Source organism: Lithobates pipiens, unplaced genomic scaffold, assembly GCF_037356315.1.
Source record: "Lithobates pipiens isolate NorthernLeopardFrog02 unplaced genomic scaffold, aLitPip1_a1.2 Scaffold_17, whole genome shotgun sequence".
NCBI classification, from domain to species: Eukaryota; Metazoa; Chordata; class Amphibia; order Anura; family Ranidae; genus Lithobates; species Lithobates pipiens.
This window is the reverse complement of record NW_027507755.1, coordinates 10,447,043-10,464,834: the sequence shown is the minus strand read 5'-3', so window position 1 is coordinate 10,464,834 and position 17,792 is coordinate 10,447,043. Positions and strand designations below refer to the sequence as shown.

Sequence of the window (17,792 nt, the reverse complement as noted above, 5' to 3'; positions counted from 1 at the left end):
GCAGTAAGTGTGGCTCTGCCTGGTGTGGTGTCTGTGGTTGGCTGCTCTCTCTCGGAGGCACTACTCAGTAACACCAGTTACTCAGGCATATGCAGGACGCGGCTGCTAATGGGAACTGAGTTCCTGTTGTGTAAAAAGTACAGGAACTCCTTTCCCATGCGTTCCCGCAGGACTTCAGCCCTGGTTACTATGCGATGCATAGGAGCCCATTATGCTTTACATTTGCAGGGAATCAAAGAGGAAGTAAACCCATCAGGGTTTACTTCCTCTTTAAAGTCATTTAACCGCTTCAGTCCCGGAAGATTTTACCCCCTTCCTGACCAGAGCATTTTTTGTGATTCAGCACTGCGTCGCTTTAACTGACAATTGCGCGGTCATGCGACGCAGCACCCAAACAAAATGGACACCCTCTTTTCCTAACGAATAGAGCTTTCTTTTGGTGGTATTTGATCACCTCTGCGGGTTTTTATTTTTTGCGCTATAAACAATAAAAGACTGACAGTTTTGAAAAAAAAAGCAATATTTTTAACTTTTTGCTATAATAATATATAATTGCTATAATAAATATCCCCCAAAAGTATATAAAAAAAACAGTTTAGGCCGATATGTATTCTTCTACATATTTTTGGTATAAAAAAATCACAATAAGCATATATTGATTGGTTTACGCAAACGTTATAGCATCTACAAAATAGGGGATAGTTTTATGACCTTTTTATTATTCATTTTTTTTTCTATTAGTAATGGCGGTGATCTGCAATTTTTATCATGACTGCGACATTATGGCGGCCACATCGAACACTTTTGACACTATTTTGGGACCATTGGCATTTATACAGCGATCTGTGCTATAAAAATGCACTGATTACTGTATAAATGACAATGGCAGGGGGGGGGGGGTTAACCACTAGGTAATGATCAAGGGGTTAAGTGTGTCATAGGGAGGGGATATACAGGTACTTTGCAGTAGGGTTGCCACCTTTTCTTCAAGCCAAACCCGAACACATTAACGACGTACAACAATTTTTGTTGATCACAAGTGTTCCCCTTTTACATCAGAATCCGCAGAGTTCCCTTTTTACATCTGAACTCAAATAGTTCCCTTACACTGTAAGGGGGGACTCTGCAGACTCTGATGTAAGGAAGAACTCTGGGGACTCTAACATAAGGGATGCTCTGGGAACCCTGATTTAAGGGGGAATACTGAGCCCTCTGATGTAAACGGGAACACTGTGGCTTCTAGTGTAAAGAGGATCTCTGATGTAAGGGGTGCTCTGAGAACCCTGATTTACCTTAGTGTACTTACTCAGAGGCAGGAGGGAGAAGGATGGTGAGCTCACTCACCCCTTGGCAGTCACCACCATTCTTCCAGATGTATCTGAGGCTGCTGGACTTCACATTTCCGGACCCCACTTTCCTTTTCTGAGGCACAGTTCTGGGGATTAGAGTGTGGGCAGACACAGAGGGGTAAAGGCGGGACGGAGAAGGGCAGATCAAGCCCGCTCTCCTCTCCTGTCTGTGTGTGTGTGTGTGGGGGGGGGGGGGGGGGGCTTGTTAGTACTGGCTTTGGGCAGTGTGAAAGAGAGTGTAACAGACACTCTCAGCTTAGACAACTGCAGCCAGCAACCCTGCTGGGAAGCCATAGTCCAGTCTGAATAATGTGTCCAGGTTTCAGGCAGTTTGAAACCCGAACACATGATTCCAAACCTGAACTGTCCGGGTTAATCCTGGACAGGTGGCAACCCTACTTTGCAGGTGCTTCAGCAGTGGTGCTGATTCATTTAAATGGGCAGGACCACACTCCTCCACCGCCCGAAAGATGCTTCTTGCAGGACTTTTTGTAACGTCCTGCAAGCGCACCACCCCAGTGTGAAAAAACACCCCATTGTGTGAAAGGGGTTAACTGATCTATGAATGGTGAAGTATGTCCACGCAAAGCCACCTGAGTAGGCCATATTTATATCTCTGCAATCAGCATTGGAGAACTCTATATCTGACACAGCAGGGAATATCTCAGACCTCAGTAGAGAGACCACTGCTTGCACCTATAGAGCAAGGGTCCTTTTCTACAGCATGCTGGTAGGGGATAGGCTTTCCTACTCAGAGTGTGGCTGCTTTATAAAGATAACAAACTGTGAGATTTCACAAATCCTTTTGATTTGGTGCCTCTGGAATGTATTTAGAATGTAACTGAAATAAAAACAAAATGTTTTCTCACTCTGTCTCATTTACTGCTCAAAAATCTGCCACTGTCTCCATCTCAGATGTGGGTCTTAGCATGTAGGCAGGTGCAGCCAACTTTCTCCACTGCAGGTGGCATACCGCCCAAAATTTTGCGATGGGAATGAGGGACACCTACTAGCAAATGTATGTAGGCCTAGGATACGCCTCCTGCCACACCCCCTTAAAGGAGAATTAACCAAAAAAAAGTTAATTAAATGCACAAGTGCTTTTTTTTACCACTACTGCTCCTTTATATTGGCTTTTAAAATTTACAAATGCAGCAATTTAGAAATCAGATGAAAGGTTTATCACTGAGAAACACTTTTTGAAAGATAAAAAGTGCATTTTATATACAACTATATAAATCAGACCAAAGTGAGGGACAAATGAGGGGAAAAGAGAGACAGAGGGACATTGCTCCAAATCAGGGACAGTCCCTCAAAATCAGGGACAGTTGGGAGCTATGAGGTGGCGCTCAAACACAGTGACTTTGCAGAGGGAGAGGAAGTCATAAGGGGCATGGTTCCTCTATGGTTTCCTGGCTTACTGAGGAAAGCTATCCGATTAGAAGCAGGCCCCCCATGTGACTCTGGCGGCCATCTTGGGTCAAGCAGAGTCTATTCAGGACCCTGGCTCCCAGGCTTGGTGTGCACTTCACATGTGGATAGCGTAGGTACAGGTCACCTGTCTGTCAGGGACAGTAATTAGTGGCATGGAGAGGTTCTAGATGAGTAGGGAAAGAGTAGGGGGGCATGCCAACTTTCATGCAAGCCTCCCCATTTGGGTACGTACCAGTCAAGCCTTATTCTGCCCATCAAGACAGACAGACACTGTCAGTGCACCTGAGATCTACCGCTATACTCTTCGCTGCAACAATCTGTGAGTGTGCCCAATCGGGTTGTCTTCCTACCGTGTAGTTGTGCTTTCTTGAACGTCCAGTTACAGTCCTATTTCCTGCAACTGGACTCCAAAACAAATCCATATACCATAGTTGGAAACTGCATACTGCTATTCTGTAAGACTTAATAACAAATGTATTGATCCAGCACTGTTGAGGGCATTCCACCCAGCCCCTATTTCACCCCCTGTTGGGGTTTAATGATAGAGGTGTCACAATTGGGCCCCAGTAGGGGACGCACGGCATCAGAGAGATGCAGGCTAAAGTGTCCTCAACAATGCTAGAGCAATAAATGTATTTATGGCTTTAAGAATAATGGTATACAGTGTGCAGCTATGGTATGTGTAAAAGTTCAACTGGACTTTAAAATAATATTCAAAGATTATTTTTTCATTTTTTTTTCTCAAGCAAGTCCCACATAATGTACTTATTAATAACGACACGCATTAATCTCCAGTATAACTGACAGTTTAATCAAACATACAAAGTCATTTGGTAAAAGCTGAGCTAACACATGTATGAGTCTGTCACTGATTCTACAATGTTATTTAACATCCCATTTTCATCTGGCGCTAAAGTGACTGAACATTACAGATATGAGCATTGGCCCTGCAATGTATGTAGCAGTATTGTCAATACACTTGTACTGATTTGATGTATAGCATAATTTATCATTTACGTGTACTCGATTATATTTCGGATCTGCTGAATGGAAGGATGATGTCATTGGCAGAAATGAAAAATGACTTATTCATGTACATCTCATTGATTGGCTAAGCGTGATGCTGACCACATGATTATAATAATATATCTATACCAGTGTATTTTGTTCCTGTGGCTGTGGAATTTTTTTTTTACTTTTATTGAATATAAATGACATGTATACATGCATAGAGGTAGTTTTCTTAAAGATCTGTGAAGTTTTCTATGTACACAAAAGGCCTATTTCTTTCAAATATTGTTCACAAATCTGTCTAAATCTGTGTTAGTGAGCACCTCTCCTTTGCCGAGATAATCCATCCACCACACAGGTGTGGCATATCAAGATGCTGATTAGACAGCTTGATTATTGCACAGGTGGGCCTTATGCCCCATACACACGATGAGATTATCGGACGAATGATCGTCCGTTTTTTATTGCATGCTAATCTCAGATCGAATCTGATGAGTTTACTAAAGTCATGAAAATTCCCGTACGACAGAAAAAAAATTCGGAAGTTATGTCATGTGTTGTAATGCATTTGTATAGCATTTTCGAACGATAACTGTACTGATTAAACGAAAATCGTACGATCTGGCATTGTACGAAAAAAAATTCTGTGCATGTCCGATAGAATAATATCGGATGAACTATCCTAATCGGCTATCGAAAGCTCTGTACTAACGATCCGATTATCGTACGATTGCTTCGAAAGCGGTATTTTCCGTACGATTTTCGGATTGTGTGTACGGGGCATTAGGATGGCCACAATAAAAGGCCACTCTAAAATGTGCAGTTTTATCACACACCACAATGCCACAGATGTTGCAAGTTTTGAGGGAGCATGCAAATTGTCATGCTGACTGCAGGAATGTTCACCAGAGCTGTTGCCCTTGAATTGAATGTTCATTTCTCTACCATAAGCTGTCTCTTGAGGCATTTCAGAGAATTTGATAGTACATTCAACCGACCTCACAACCGCCGACCATGTGTAACCACACCAGCCCAGGACCTCCACATCCAGCATCTTCACCTCCAAGATTGTCTGAGACCAGCCACCCGGACATCTGTTGCAACAATCAGTTTGCATAACCAAAGAATTTCTGCACAAACTGTCAGAAACCATCTCGGGGAAGCTCATCTGCATGCTTGTCATCCTCATCGGGGTCTCAACATGACTGCAGTTTGCCATTGTAACCAACTTGAGTGGACAAATGCTCACATTCAATGGCGTCTGGCACTTTGGAGAGGTGGTCTCTTCACGGATGAATCCCGGTTTTTACTATACAGGGCAGATGGCAGACAGCGTGTATGGCGCTGTGTGGGTGAGCGGTTTGCTGATGTCAACTCTGTGGATCAAGTGGCCCATGGTGGTGGTGGGCTTATGGTATGGGCATGCATATGCTATAGACAACGAACACAGGTGCATTTTGTTAATGGCATTTTGAATGCACAGGGAAACCATGATGAGATCCTGAGGCCCATTGTTGTGCCATTCATCCCCCCAATACAGTAAAACTGCACATTTTAGCATGGCCTTTTATTGTGGCCAGCCTAAGGCACACCTGTGCAATAATCATGCTGTCTAATCACCAGCATCTTGATTTGCCACACTTGTGAGGTGGATGGATTATCTCGGCAAAGGAGAAGTGCTCACTAACAGAGTTAGACAGATTTGTGAACAATATTTGAGAGAAATAGGCCTTTTGTGTACATAGAAAAAGTTATAGATCTTTGCGTTCAGCTCATGATAAATAGGGGCAAACACAAAAGTGTTGCCTTTATAATTTTGCTCAGTGTAGAAAACCAATTCACAATATGTGCTGTACCAGTTTCCTAATAAAATAAAATATGGAAAATCAGCATGTTATTTGGCTCTGTTATAAATCGGGAAGGTGTAGTAGACTAGGGCATAGATGAGTCCTAAGGAGCAGAATCAGTAAGCAGCAAGAGAAGGGTTTCATAGTTGTCCTGATGGTCCAGCCCAGCACACCAGATCTTATTCAGTTTACCAAATGCGTGCTCTGGCCTCATATGCCAATTTATACAAAGATAAGGTCTGGTTAATCAATTTTTTTCCACACACTATTATTAAAGAGGAAATAAACCCTGATGGGTTTACTTCCTCTTTGATTCCCTGAAAAGGTAAAGCATAACGGACTACTATGCATCGCATAGTAGTCCATTATGTGTCACTTACCTGACACAGGAGCAAAGTCACTGCTGTCCCCTTGTGTACGGAGCCTCCATCTTCTTGGTGGGTCTCGCTGCTCCGACGCTGTCATTCGACGGAGCCGCGATCACGTCACTCCCGCGCATGCGCACGGGAGTCGCCGCTCGCGGCATATCGCCGTTGACAGCAGCTCGCTCAGTGCACCTGTGCACCGCTGTCTACGGCGCATGCGCTACAGACAGCGGTGCCTGTGTTTTGGCAAATATCTCTTGGACCTACAGGTAAGCCTTAATCTAGGCTTACCTGTAGGTCAAAGTGGTTTGTAAGGGTTTACAGCCACTTTAACAGGGTCTTTGTGTATCCACTGAGGTGCCACCATTTTCCTAGCATAATACAGAAGGATCTGTAGAATCCATAGGAAATGGTTTTGTGTGGTATTAAGGTCCACATCTTTAAAAATACCAAACAGGCTCCATCATTTAGGGTTACAGTTGTTGGGCAATTTGAAGGTAGTAGAAATAAAGGCAGTAATTTGGGGCCAAATGGGATCAAATTTTGTTGCAGTTCCAGAACATATGAAGGCAACCACCAGGATCTTTAAGGCATTTTTGACAAGTAGCTGCGTCCCTTTTTTGGATTTGAAAGTTGTTGTGGAGTATACTATGTCCTTTGCAAATATCTTTGGATACGTTTATCTCTGGCAGATATACCCATATAAAAATAAGAATGAAAGAATTCTTGACAGTTTTCTTCAGAGATGACGGAAATGTTGTTTCCTTCATGTTTGAGGAGAGGGGGACATTTCCCACAAAGAAAAATAAGATAAAAAAGGAGAGGTGAAGCATCAATGAACTGATTGAAGTAGGACTTTCTCTAATTTAGTGAAAAAAATTGTGAAAGTGTACATCAAGATGTCCAAATAGGGTTTCAGCTGCGCGCCTGAGCTGCAAGTATCTAAAAAGCCAATGCACTGTTATACCTAGCTCTTGTTGCAGTCCTAAGAAAGTTTTTTAAAGAATTCGGAGAATAAAGTTTGTGGATATATTTTAGGCCATGTTGTGCCCACCACAGACCATCTGGAAGGGCAAAAAAATGTGGACGCATAGGGGTAAGCCAGATAGGTTGATTAGGAGAGTTAATTTGTTCAAAATCAGATAATAAGGACATACACTGGATGTATATGTAGGCAGGCACAGTCTATATTCTCCACTGCATGTGGCGCTTGTCCACAGCAACAATGCAGATGGGAGAGGAAGATAAGAGAAACTGTGTTACTTGGGCAGGATGCACATGCCCATGTGAACCCGGCAGCCATCTTAGATCAGGCAAAGCAAGTTCCGCTTTATGCGAGTGGACAGGTTAGGGACATGTTCCCCGTCTGACAGGGACAGTGGCAGCAATAGGAAACATTTCTGGTGGAGTAGGAAGAGAGCAGAGACTACATCTACATCTTCAGGAAGCTTCCTATTTGAGTTGGACCAGCCAGGCCACACTTCTCTCCTGCTGTTGGCATCTCTGAGTCTTCTCAATGCTGTCAATTTGTTGCACGGTTTTAGGTGGCACCAGACTGGCGAGCCTCCTGGGCCTGTTTGTACTGTTGACCTACTGTTTCAATACAATGTTTATTTACAAATCAGGACTCTGAGAGTTTACTGCCTACTGCACCATGCTGCACCTACACAACATATATTTTCACAGATACTTTTAAAATAGCAGTACCTATTACTGTAAGGAGGATGTGCCTATAGATGAGGTCATCTAAGTTGATAAAAACCAAGCTTCCCTTTCATAGCAGCAGAAATTAGGAGCAGCAGCAGGGAATAAGATATATTTATTTGTCCATAAGACTGTATAAATGCCTGTCCCATCTTGCTTCTCAACATCTCATAAGATTAAGCCCAGTTCTTGGGTGAAAGTTGTACGAAGAGGTGACCCTCGAGTGAGACCTCAAGTTTCATGGTCTGGATTAATAAAGCTATTAAGGTTGGCTTTTAAAATATATGTTAAGAAAAAAACTAAATACTGCATCCTTCCAAAATAAGATTTTTTTTATTTTATTTTTTAAATAAAACACATAGAGTTACTGATGCGTATAAGCAAACAGTAGTTTATTCGTCCCTGGTGTTATCCAGTTTTGGATCTAGAAAATTTGATTCCCCCTGAAAATTCATGGATTGCATTACCATTCAATTATCGCCATCCTTTAAATTTTTTGTCTCAATACCATCCTGTTTCTTTTGGCCTACCCCACCATAATCACATTGGTCATTCTACATGTCTGAGAATGTTTTATCTTGGCTTTAGTCTTAATAGTCTGCTCAGTATTGATAATGCTTGGATTATGGGATACCTGTAAGCACAACTCTACCCAGCAGTTTAGTCCTGACGTATGTTGAATATATTGACTGTGTGTTGTTGCTAACATTGATCGACTCTGAAACTTCTCCCTCAGCTGCCACATCATATGTGTTTGCTGTCTAATCGGCTACCACTCTGTTCTATGTCATCACAGAGCAGAGTTTCTGCCGGTTAAACAGAAGACACTAAACGCCCTGAGATGCAGTCACTTCCTTCACCCAACAAAGCTCAGCCAGCAGTCCGACGCTGTGCAGTGGTGGTTGTGAATGAGGCACAAAGAAGAACCCTGAGGAACCAAGATGGCAGCTACCTCATTCAACCACTAGGCTACAAGCTGGAAGGCACAAGAAGGTTAATTTAATATCATTATGAGATCTTGGGAACTAAGTTACAGTGTCCAAAAAGATTTTAGAGAGTGATATGTCACGTCCTTTTGTTCAGAGGTAAGTGGTACAAAGATGGAACTGAGCAAATACCAAGTAGTCCTGAAGGTAAGAAAAGAGCAGGAATCAGCTGTAGATTGCAGATGATGATCATATGAATAGCCTGATGGCTTCTTTTATCTTTTGGAGACACTATGAGATCTCCAACCAGACTTCCTTGCTCTGCCACTGGACAATAGAGTGTAGTTCTACTGCTAAATAATCCAACGTCGAGAAGACTTTTCATAATGGCTGCAGGACAACAGCAAATTCAAGAAATGTATGTCCCCAAGTCCCTAAGAGATGGTATGGGCCAGTTGTTTATACAACACACTAGAAGCTCTTTAATTATTTTATTTTAAGATGATTAGGTCTAGTAAGATATAAAATATCTGTTGATCGGAAGCCCGAAGACGAAGACGACAGAGCCAGATTCGAGGAACAGCTCACTTAATTAGGAGGATCCCTTTGGCCTTAGTGTAACTTTTTGAAATGTATCACTCTATAGATATCATGCCCTTCCCAGTCTTGGAACGAGACTCTGCCAGTCTATTCTCTCTTTACCCTGTATTACTTCTCCGCTTCAGATATTGCTCATAATTGCTGTTCTACTGATCTATACATTTTTGTGTTTTTTGTTTTTTTGAAAACCTGATCATAATAGTACTTAACGTAGCTTTGACATGAGCTTTACATGTTCGATCCCTTTCTCGACACACGTTTCTGTATTAATCCTGGTTTTGGTTGATTTATCATATGATTCGAAATCTGACAGATATGTGTGTATTTGGTATGTTATGATGTTGTATTTCCAACTGACAACACCTTAAATAAAAATTGTTTGGAAAAAAAAATATCTGCTGATATCTTTGGCAGGGAGTTTCATTTTCCTGAAATTTCCGCAAAATTTGGAAGATTTTGGAAAAAGTTTGCCATATTGGAGTTACCTAATAGGAAAGGTAAAATATTTTTTTAAGGCTACAATGGGATTCAAATGGCTCCTATGGTATATGGCTCACTTAAAACTATCCTGGGTCTGTTCTCATGAGAAAAAAAACAGACCATTATCACCCTCCTTATTCAATATTTTTTTAACAGGGACCAATGAATGTCATAGCGAATGATCTTTATACTCTATTAGACACTGAAGATTTTGTTATAGCTACCATATATAAATTAAATAAACCATGACTAATCTGTTTAGTCCATGCATCACAAAACTGCATTCTGTTGTATTGAAAACTGATTCAGAGCCACTGTGTGCTTTTCTTGTCTATAATGTTATGTTTTAGGTTTTAGCAGAAGCTTTAAAAGGAGATTGAAAAAGTAGAAAATAGTTGGGAGAACAATGCCTGCATTTTCTAAAAGAAATGTTAAAACATAAGAATAACAGTAATGTGACATTAGCATCTGTCTATTATAATTATGTTTTTTTTTTTCAATTTTTTGTTTTTTCGAAACCTTGACTAGCTAGCATTATTTTGAGTTTCCATGTTAAATGCAATGTGGCCATTTATAATTTGGAGTGGGGTATACTTTCTATAATTCTGTCTCTTTTACCTTCATCAGTTAACACCAACTTTTGATTGTCTGTGTCGTCTTTTCTTCTGTCCTTCTGAATTTTTGAACTTGAACTCTTTCTTTGTTCGCACTTCCACCCCCCAAATTATCTACAGTATCTAAGCCAGAGCACCTCTATTTCCAAAAAGTCAGCTGGCTCTCAGTAAACCTTTGTGGTTTGTTGTTTAGATCATGGAAATGGAAGCTTTCACTAGCATGAGAATATTTAGCTACAGAACACATGGTCTAGTAATGGAGCCCAACGGCTTAAAGTGGTTGTAAACCCAGTGAAGGGACTGGCCTCAGGTGATACACAAAGATGAAATAAATCCTCCTATATAATTTGTATCCATTCATCTGAAGTCTTCTTGTCTCTACATCCATTCAAAGTGCTGAATTTATAAAGATTGTCTGAGAGTTTTGAAAAAAAGGGTCTGGAGAGCTGAAGTTACACTCTGCAGAGCTTAATGAGGAGAGCTCTAAGAGCTGATTGGAGGGAAGATATGCACCCCCCTCCACACAGCTCTGAGGAACAGAGCTGAGGCTGTCAATCTGCTGGAGGTCCCTCCCCTGTCACCATTTTTCTCTTGGTGTCAGGAAAACATGTCAAAAGTGATTCATACTGATAGCCAAGGAATGAAGCAGCAGATAGAAATTACACTTAGTGCTGTTAATTGAGACAAGAACATAATATAGAGGGATACGCTTTGTTCATATTTCATGTCTGAAGTTTACAACCACTTTAAAAAAAAAAAAGTTGCACCAAATGGAAGAATTTGCTTAAACTTAATTTTTAATAGTTTTCACGTTAAGCTGAACAAAGTATGCCTACATAGATATAATAAGAATACATAGTTCAGAAGTTGCAAGTAAAATCAGATACATTACCAGAGAGCAAATATAATAGAAAAAATATTATCAAATATGCAGTAGTACAATTGACATGACAGGTTCAATTTAGTAGAGTCTGAAGTAAGTCCGATTTCTTCAGAGAGATCCAAGGTCCCCAAGTAGTGAAATTCAATTGAGGCTTTCACATCTGATAGGTTGGGGGATAGAGAACCTTCTCATTTCCTAAAGATCATTCATCTTGCAGCGAATAAAATATGCATTACTAGATATCAAAGGTCTGGTGGGAATTTACAGTATCTATGCCTGTGCTGAGGAGGACCAGTGCAGCATTTGTTGTTGTGAAACAGCCAGTGATATCGGACAGATGTTAAATACATTTGGTGGAACTTTTGAATGCCAAGCTATTTTGTCTCCGTTAAGTCTGTTTTCAGAGGACAGCTGTTTTGGGGAAACGCATTGGGTGGAGCCGCATCTGTGACATTCACGTACAAGTCCTACGCCCGTTGCATTATATAGCTTGTGTGCATGTGTGAGTGCAATACTTTTAATATGTCTTTTATTGATTTACTGCACTATGAGGATTCTTCTACTTTCTGCCTTTATATGAGGTCTAAGCCCTTGTACACACGGTCGGAGAATCCGTCGGAATGTGTCCTATCGGACCGTGTCATCGGATAATCCGACTGTGTGTGGTATGCATCGGACTGATTCCGTCCAAATATCCGTCAGACCCAATTTTCCAACATGTTGGAAATATTTCCCGATCAACTGGGCCAATCGGACATACTCCGATCATGTGTAGAGAATTTTGATCGGACCAAGTGCCACGCATGCTCAGATCAAATTCCTACATCAAAGCTATTGGCTACTAGCCTGAATGTAGTCCCATCGTAACAAAATTACGTCATCACTTTCTGAAAGATCGGATTTTTCGCCAACTTTGTCCGACCGTGTGTATGCAACAGTTTCGGACAAGATCCGACAGACAAAATCCGACGGGCAAAATCTGATGGATTTGGTTGGGGAAATCTCCGACCGGGTGTACCGGGGCTAAGATGGATGGAATTGGCCAAAAGGAGTAAACTGTTGTATGATCCATTTGTAGGGATATCAGTGCTGCAATCTGCTAGCGGGGTCACATATTCCATATTCTCCAATGGTGAGAGCATTGTCTCACTCTTTATACAAGAGCGTGTATGATCTCTGAGAAACAATGTCAGAGTTTGTGAAGGTAGGGTCATATGTTTTTAATGGTAAATTGGCTTCATGTTAGAAAAAAATTAACATTCGTACTGGGATGTGTAAAACATACAGCGGGTAAAATAAGTATTGAACACGTCACCATTTTTCTAGGTAAATATATTTCTAAAAGGTGCTCATGACATGACATTTTCACCACGTCGGTAGCAACCCATACATACAAAGACATCAAAACAAATAAGTTCAGAAATTAGGTTATGTGTAATAAAATGGAATAACACATGGAAGAATATTATACATGCTAACTGAAATGCATTCCAACTGAAATACTTTGTACAAAATCGTTTCCATTGCCACCACAATAGGAAACAGTTCCAGGAGGACTAGGTTCTTCAAGAACCAGAATCCGCCTTAGCCATAAGGGACCCCCGGCCGTATCGACGAACCCATGATATCGCCGCATCGAATGAAGTGTATGTGACCGCACACTCCTCCGGTGCAATCGAATCATTGACAGATCCCCCCTTCGGGAATGACAGGTGGTGAATCAGTCTAAATTTATTTGGCTCCTTCTTGGGAACTACACCCAAGGGGGATACCACCAGGCCCGACAGAGGAACTGAAGCAAACGGGCCAGCCATGCGCCCCAATTTTACTTCCTTGTCAATTTTTTCTGTGACCACTGCCGGATGCAGCAGGGCTGACCGTAAATTATTCACTATGGGAGGGGTTACCGCCAGATGGCAAGGAATTTTAAACCCCTGCGCAAAACCTGACTCCAATAGCTGGGCCGCTTGACGGTCGGGGTACCTACTGAGGAAAGGACGCATCCTTTCCACCCGCACCGGCGTCGTCCCTTTTATTCGCAGGCTCTCCGTCACGCCCCTTCCCTCTCCTGAAGCACTTGGCGAGGGCGTGTGATCCCCCGCAGCCGGAACACGTGTGCTTAAACCGACAGTTGGCGCCGAACCTGCAGGTGCCCTCGTTGAACTGCCAACAGAAGCCCCATTTCTTGTCGGTCGGCTGTCCTGGAGCTGCGGTACCTCCGACCCCCGCCTGAAAAAACTGGTTAGGAGCCCTCGCCGCCGTCATCAGCTTCATCCACAGGCTAATAACCTTATGGTCCCATCGAAGCGAGGGTCGGACGGCCATCCGCTGACGAAATTGCTCATCATAGCGCAGCCATGCCACGCCGCCATGCGTCCGGTGCGCCTCACAGAGCAATGTTCGGGGGCCTTTTCCCACACCACGCTCGCCAAGATGGCGAACGCCTGCAGCCAATTCGAGAACGTCCGCGGAATCAAGCGGTATCTGCGTTTTTCCTCGTCCTCCTTCTTGCTCTCCTCCGGTTTCAATCTATCCAGATTGAACTTCTCAAGCGGCAGTAATGTGAATATCTCCACATATTCCCCTTTCCAAATTTTTTCCTTCACTTCCGTTTTGAGATGGGCTCCCAAAGGGCCCTCAAAACAAACATAAACCTCGCTCTTGGCAGAGTCCGCCAACCTGACGGACTCCGTCTTCTTCTCCCCCGTCTTCTCCTGGCCAGCTGTAGCCGTAACGCTGGCTGTTGCCGCGGGCGTAATGTCCACCGCCGTCACTGTGTCCGCTGTGCTCGCCACGGCCTCCACCCTATTCGTGACCGCGGTCATTGGCGGAACCGGTGGCGTACCCTCCTTACCCATTGACGGGACCCACGCCTGGGCCGGCGATGAATTTTCCCCCGCCGTCGGCTCAAAGCGCTGCACCAGCTCCCGCAAACCCAGCAATAAATCCTGCAAGCCTGTCGCCCTCTGCCCCGCTTCCTGGGGCTGCCCCGAATGGTGTTGTACCTCACTCACCCCCGAAGAACTACCCTCCCTGGTGGGCCCATCTGCCTTACCCCGCTCCAATAACTGTTCTAATAAAGCAGAAACAGATAAAGTAGGAATGCACTCACCGGGCTGCCCAGGACTGGGCCCATCAGCCGCCACACCGATATCCACCGCTGACGAATGTCCCTGGTCCTCGTCCCGTTCCGACCCGGACAGTTCTCCCTCCGATCTGTCGCTGGCCTCCACCTGCTGCACGACTGCTGTCTGCACCCCAGAGGGTCCCGCTCTGGCTGCCGGGGATCTGCGGCGTGTCTCGCGTCCTCTGCGCTGCGCCGGACCGTCAGACCCGTGCCTTGGCCGCCTGGATGGACTCTGGCTCCTCCGACTGCTCTGGGCCCGTGGCGTCCCCGCACTGCTCCCGCACACTGCCGTCACCGCGCTCTTCACGAACCTCCCTCTGGACCTGGCTGGGCTGCTGGCCGCTTCGGCCACCTGGCCAGCCCCCCGAAGCGTTGCTGCACTCCGCTGGGCCGCCTGGCTGTTTGGGCTCCCTCCTGCAGCCATGGCCGACTGCTCACGGCACCTGCGACGAGCCGGGGGGGCAGATCCCTGTGTCGCGCTGGTCTCACCCATCACCGCACTCCGGCCTCTGCGCTGAGCCGTCCTGCCGTCCCCCCTCCTGGATCCCTGGGGTTGGTGGTCTCTGGGGGGTGCCTGGCCATTACCTCCCCTCCGCTGCGTTTGCGTGCTCCGCTCACCCTGCACCGCATCCGGGCTGTAGCATTGCGGCGGCCGGGAACGCCGCGCACGTGGAGCCTCCGCGACCCCCCCGCTCGGAGCCGATCCTGTGTCCCGGATTATGGCTGCGACCTGGGCGTGCAGCCAGTCTGCCCCTTGCGCTGCCGCCGCCTCCCGCAATTGCGCTACGAGCGCCGTTAGCGCCACCGGAGCCGCCATTATCACTGGGAAGGAGGACAGAGCGGTGGGAGCGTGTTAATCTCTCTCCCCGCCGCTCACGACTGACGTCACTTCCTCCCCTTGCCTCCTTCCTCTCCCGGCAAACAGCTCTTCTCCTGCTGAGGCACCTCCCCTTTTCTTAAAGGGAACATGCCTCAGCCTCCCCCCTGACAGCGTGACTGTGCAGTCCGCACATGTCATGCTGTCCCTGCGCTGATCCTCTGCTCCGGGACTCCCTGGAAATATACAGAGCAGTCGCCTTTAAATTACCAATAACACACGCACACGTATATATATATATATATATACAAACTTATACAGTGCCTTGCGAAAGTATTCGACCCCCTTGAACTTTTCAACCTTTTGCCACATTTCAGGCTTCAAACATAAAGATATAAAATTTTTATTTTTTGTGAAGTGGACCGAAATCTATTGGATTTTTGAAATTTTTTTAACTAATAGAAAAATGAAAAGTGGGGCATGCAAAATTATTCGGCCCCCTTGCTCTAATACTTTGTAAAGCCACCTTTTGCTGCGATTACAGCTGCAAGTCACTTGGGTTATGTCTATCAGTTTTGCACATCGAGAGACTGAAATTCTTGCCCATGCTTCCTTGCAAAACAGCTCGAGCTCAGTGAGGTTGGATGGAGAGCGTTTGTGAACAGCAGTTTTCAGCTCTTTCTACAGATTCTCGATTGGATTCAGGTCTGGACTTTGACTTGGCCATTCTAACACCTGGATACGTTTATTTGTGAACCATTCCTTTGTAGATTTTGCTGTATGTTTGGGATCATTGTCTTGTTGGAAGATAAATCTCCGTCCCAGTTTCAGGTCTTTTGCAGACTCCAACAGGTTTTCATCCAGAATGGTCCTGTATTTGGCTGCATCCATCTTCCCCTCAATTTTAACCATCTTCCCTGTCCCTGCTGAAGAAAAGCAGGCCCAAACCATGATGCTGCCACCAACATGTTTGACAGTGGGGATGGTGTGTTGAGGGTGATGAGCTGTGTTGCTATTACGCCAAACATATCGTTTTGCATTGTGGGCAAAAAGTTTGATTTTGGTTTCATCTGACCAGAGCACCTTCTTCCACATGTTTGGTGTGTCTCCCAGGTGGCTTGTGGCAAACTTTAGACGAGACTTTTTATGGATATCTTTGAGAAATGGCTTTCTTCTTGCCACTCTTCCATAAAGGTCAGATTTGTGCAGTGTACGACTGATTGTTGTCCTATGGACAGACTCTCCCACCTCAGCTGTAGTTCTTTGCAGTTCATCCAGAGTGATCATGGGCCTCTTGGCTGCATCTCTGATCAGTCTTCTCCTTGTCTGAGCTGAAAGTTTAGAGGGACAGCCAGGTCTTGGTAGATTTGCAGTGGTCTGATACTCCTTCCATTTCAAAATGGTCGCTTGCACAGTGCTCCTTGGGATGTTTAAAGCTTGGGAAATCTTTTTGTATCCAAATCCGGATTTAAACTTCTCCACAACAGTATTACGGACCTGCCTGGTGTGTTCCTTGGTCTTCATGATGCTCTCTGCACTTTCAACAGAACCCTGAGACTATCACAGAGCAGGTGCATTTATACAGAGACTTGATTACACACAGGTGGATTCTATTTATCACCATCAGTCATTTAGGACAACATTGGATCATTCAGAGATCCTCGCTGAACTTCTGGAGTGAGTTTGCTGCACTGAAAGTAAAGGGGCTGAATAATTTTGCACGCACCACTTTTCAGTTTTTTATTTGCTAAAAAAGTTTAAAATATCCAATAGATTTCGTTCCACTTCACAATTGTGTCCCACTTGTTGGTGATTCTTCACAAAAAAATAAAATTTTATATCTTTATGTTTGAAGCCTGAAATGTGGCAAAAGGTTGAAAAGTTCAAGGGGGCCGAATACTTTAGCAAGGCACTGTATATATATATATATATATATATATATATACACACACACACACTCACCAGACACTTTATTAGGTACACCTTGCTAGTGCCCCCTTTTGCCAGATTTGGCATAGATTCAACAAGGTGTTGAAAACATTCCTCAGAGATTTTGATCCATAATGACATGATAGCTTCACGGAGTTGCTGCATATTTGTCGGCTGCACATCCATGATTCAAATTTTTCACCACATCCCAAATGTGCTCTATTGGATTGAGATCTGGTGAGTGTGGAGGCCATTGAAGTCTCATTGTCCAGTGGTGAGATGATTGGAGCTTTGTGACATGGTGCATTATCATGCTGGAAGGAGCCATCAGAAGTTGGATACACTGTAGTCATAAAGGGGTGGACATGGTCAGCAACAATACTCAGGTAGGTCGTGGCATTTAAGCAATGCTCAATTGGTACTAAGCGGCCCAAAGTGTGCCAAGAAAATATCTCCCACACCATTACACCCCCACCACCAGCCTGAACCGGTGATACAAGGCAGGATTCATCCATGCTTTCATGTTGTTTACACCAAATTCTGACCCTACCATCTGAATGTCGCAGCTGAAATCGAGACTCATCAGACCAGGCAATGTTTTTTACAATCTTCTATTGTGAAATTTTGGTGATCCTGTGGGAATTGTAGCCTGTTTCCTGTTCTTAGCTGACAGGAGAGCCACCCAGTTGGGTGTTCTGCTGATGGA

The 17,792-nt window shown here is 44.3% G+C and overlaps 1 protein-coding gene across 1 annotated transcript in view; it reads left to right on the top strand.

Moving 5' to 3' along the window:
- MTNR1B (melatonin receptor 1B) overlaps nucleotides 1-17,792 on the top strand; it is a 331,906-nt gene that overhangs the window by 150,147 nt on the left and 163,967 nt on the right. The window lies entirely within an intron of this gene.